This window comes from Octopus bimaculoides, chromosome 17 (genome assembly GCF_001194135.2).
Source record: "Octopus bimaculoides isolate UCB-OBI-ISO-001 chromosome 17, ASM119413v2, whole genome shotgun sequence".
Classification (NCBI taxonomy): domain Eukaryota; kingdom Metazoa; phylum Mollusca; class Cephalopoda; order Octopoda; family Octopodidae; genus Octopus; species Octopus bimaculoides.
In genome coordinates this window covers 49,858,977-49,863,286 of record NC_068997.1, presented here as the reverse complement: position 1 = coordinate 49,863,286, position 4,310 = coordinate 49,858,977, and the positions used below count along the sequence as shown (strand labels likewise).

The 4,310-nt window shown below is 33.4% G+C and overlaps 1 protein-coding gene across 2 annotated transcripts in view; it reads left to right on the top strand.

Annotated features, from left to right (window-relative positions):
• The window catches only part of LOC106873959 (signal transducer and activator of transcription 5B), a 35,178-nt gene that overhangs the window by 14,396 nt on the left and 16,472 nt on the right, over nt 1-4,310 (top strand). Inside the window, exon 1 of one of the 2 annotated variants that reach the window (XM_052973983.1) lies at nt 970-1,131. The exons of the other annotated variant lie outside the window; for it this stretch is intronic. The gene's annotated coding sequence lies outside the window, so the exon portion shown is untranslated. Of the gene's footprint in view, nt 1-969; nt 1,132-4,310 lie in introns of those variants that run through there. 2 annotated transcript variants of the gene reach the window in all.

Genomic DNA, 4,310 nt, shown 5'->3' with positions numbered 1-4,310 from the left:
TTGTTAATAAATTGTAATTTTAACCAATACATTTTTTTTAATAAATGATTTAACAAAGAACACTGTCAATGCTTATTATTCTCGTAACGATGTGTGTGTGTGTGTGTGTGTGTGTGTGTGTGTGTGTGTGTGTGTGTGTGTAGACACAACATCTGAAATTTTGGAGAAGGGCGCTTGTCGATAACATCGACTCCAGTGCTCAGCGGGTGATTATTTCATCAATCCTGAAAGGATGAGACACAAAGTCAACTTCAGCGTTACTTGAACTCTGAATGTAAAGTCAGACGAAATGCCGCTGAAAATTTTGTCCGGCAAAACCTAGCAGGATTCGAGGATTGGATCCGAGATCGCAAATGGTCGCATTTGAAAACCACCACTTGACATTGTGGTCATTGATTCTATTGAGCGAAAACCTTTCTTGTTATCAATTATTGATTTCTCATACATGTAAGAGGCCGTACATTTTTAGTAAGGATTTAATCTACCAAATTATTTCTAGTATCGGTTTGCTTTTTTTTTTATCGATCCTTATTAGAAATTATAATTAAATAAAAGTATTAATAGTCCTTTCTACTATAGGCACAAAACCTGAAATTTTTCGGTGAGTGAGTAAGTCGATTGCCCCATTACTTAACTGGTACTTATATCATCAACCCCGGAAAGATGAAAGGCAAAGTCGACCTCGGCGGAATTTGAACTCACGCCGAACACAACACTGCGAAGCATTTTGCCCGGCGTGCTAACGCTTCTGCCAGCACGCCGTTTTAAAAATTACAAGATCCCATGACGGAAATCGAACCCGGATCGCCTGGATGAAGTAATGAGAGTAAAAACAAAATGTTTCTAATTTGTTTTAACTGCATTACCATGACTTCTGCTGTAGTTGTTGTTCGAGAGTCCATACCGGATTGTCAATGACGGTCACATGATCAATTATTTCAACCAATGAAAAAAAAAGCTAGAGTTCACATAATTTCTTGGAAAAATACGTGAAACAGTTTCACTTTAATTGAAGTTCTTGTCATTCACATAATTCTTCTTTACTCAGAATCTATCTTCTGGAGCTAGTATTTTATGTCTGATACATATTGTACTACTCATATAGATATACACAGTTGATAAATCGCCCCGGTAAGTTTCTTAATTTCTCATTTAATTACATTTTTATACCATCTAAGAGTTTTGTTTACTTTCTAAATTCGTTTCTTAATTACTATCAACACGTTACTTTATATATAGGCATTTTTAAAATGTCACTTTTACGATTACAAATACTCCCGCGTTACATGCAGATGCGTAAAATCTTGTATAATTATAATCAAACTGCGTAATAAGTTTCGATATCAACGAAAACGAAATGAAAAGTTTCATCCCTTTTTTAGACTGAAAGAGTATGTAATCTTTTATAAGCAGACCTAACATCTGAAACGATATACGAACTATAAAATCAAATAGACAATACCAGAGATTATTTCTTAAAGATGTCCTAGCCACATACAAACTATGAGTTCTTGCAGCTACTCAACAACAACGTACCTCTATATGGCCTGCTCGACCTGCTAGAAATAGCAGCCAGACCATTTTCAGAAAGCATCCTATATCTTTAGAAAATGAAACTGATCTACTGTAATGCAGTGTCCGAAAAAGAAATTAAAATAATAATTACAAAAAAGATGGTTACAACAGAACGTCTTTGATCAGAGGTCGCTTTGATTACATCGGCCTTAGCTAAAAACATCCAAAACAACAAAGATACAAAATGATTTCTACATTACAAAACTGATTCGATTAACTACTTATCGAAACATCACATACCCAACTACCACAGAAAAATAAACCCCCTCCTTTCCATACCAGTTGATTCCATTTGAATTTTCGTTCGATTTTTTAAAGGCCATTGCATCGTTTTGTGTTGAGTGTTATCTGCTCGCATCCACACCTCATCAAATGTATTTTAATTGTTCATTCCTCTTTAATATCTTATAATTAACTTTAAAGTAATTTACTAATGAATGTAGATGTTTCACACGCACGTACGTAGCTATCTGTCGTATATGTGTGTGTGATGTACATATCTATGTGAAACTCTCTTTGAGTCACTTTGTAGCCTCTGACAATTATTATTATTATTTATTATTATTATTATTATTATTATTATTTGTGTGTGTGTGTGTGTTATTTCGTCTGTCTTTTTACGTTCTGAGTTCAAATTCCGCCAAGGTCGACTTTGCCTTTCATCCTTTCGGGGTCGATAAATTAAGTACCAGTTGCGTACTGGAGTCGATCTAATCGACTGGCCCCCTCCCCCCAAAATGTCAGGCCTTGTGCCTAGAGTAGAAAAGATTGTGTGTGTGTGTATATATGTATATATATGTATGAGTGTGCCATTCGGTTTATTCAACAGACAGTCATAAGGAAACAAATATTTATGAAATCATGAATTTTTTTTTGTTTATAAACATTCCAAATTATGTTAAGGGACATCGATCGAAATATGTTAAAATATCTCTGCCGCATAACTTATTTTAAATTTTACATGGTTATATTTATATCTTTATCGATCTTGTCAGTTAATCTATCCAAACGTAAACAGTTAAAATATGAAGAAAAGGCAAAATGTATGTATGTATGTGTGTGTGTGTGTGGCAAAATATATTTTGTATATTTTTGCTTGCATTAAAGTATTACAAACACTAATGTTCGTCTCTGATTATATATTATATATATATTCATACATGTCACATTTTCTTTATGTATTTAGGGTATGTTAGTTATATGTGCATTTATTATTGTAGATCGAGTCTTTTACCATATATAAACGTGTTTGGTGTAATGTGTTCGTATGCAATGCATATGCATATATGTATGTGCATAGAGTAAATATAGAGAATAAACGGCGTGTATATACACACATTTGATAAATTTTACACACAAACACATTTATTTCCAAAGTTTAAAAAAAACTCCTCTCTCGAGACCACAGCTGGGACGAAACGATGTGCAATCATTGAGAGAGAAAGAGACTACGAATAGATTGCACACCCACATATCACATCACATACATATATAATATACTCGTTGTAGCTATAGAAGCGTTGCAACACCAACTTACAATATAAGTATGTTGCTTAAGATGTCACCATCTCATTCGATATTTAAGAAGACAGTATATATGTACATTTATGTGAGTGTGTAAATGTGTGGAACTGCGGTATGTTTTCGAGGAAATGGGTACAATGTAAAAAGAGGATTGTTATGAAATACCGAAACGAAAACAGAAGTCTTATTTGTTACAAAGGTGTTGAAAACAGGAAGTGAATTTCTGTTGACTCTTCAACATCAGTATACATCTTCAAACTTGTTTTTTCTTTGTTTCTAATTAAATACTTTAAAATTATCCAAATGTTTCTTTTTCTACCCTCGTAGCACACGTGCTTTTAAAAATGAAAGTATTTTTATCCCTTATAGCAAACAATATTAAATTTTCGCTTCGGTAATTCATGTAAACCACGCTGTTTTTATACATTCTCTCCAATTTATTTGAAAATAAGCCATAATTCACGTCCATCGTTAGAATAAATAAATAAACAAGTTTGTGCTACTTTAGACGTCCGACAGTCAACCATTGTCACCGATCTCTGTCACTCGTTATCCGTTAGACATTGAAAGGATTTTTTTTCGCTCTCCCTTTGCTTTTCCTTTTGCTATGTCTGAAGACTAGGGAGTCGTGGATGAAATACATGCTCCGTTCCAGGCCTTTCACTGTAACAAGGAGTGGCTCCCTGTTGCCAGCGTATTTGGTTTCTTATGGGAACTTGTTAAATTTCTTTGAAACCACTTGAAGCACAATAGAAAAGTTAATGTTTACATCTTGACCCGAAACATTAACCGTTTGATTAATGCTTTACATCTTCAACATTAACCAAAAATTTTCACCAGATTTTTTTTTTTCAGTATTTAAAAAATAAAAAAACTTTTTACGCTAATCTTACTTCTCTATTATTAATTTATAGAAAATATGAATGCGATTTTAGTTACGGGCATTCAAAGCTGCGATTTTTAAAAAATAATCTAGCAAAAAATTTGACATATTTCAAGTGATTGGAAAAATTTAATAGGATCCACAAACGGTTTATTTTGTGGCGGCTCTAACTGTTGCATCCATATAGAAAAACCGAAATTGTCAACCTGTCTAACCTATGTCAGCATGGAAAATGGACATTAAATGATGATGATGTCTACATATACGAGTGTGTGTGTGTATATATATATAAAATTGTGTGTGTATATCTATATCCTTGTGTATGTGA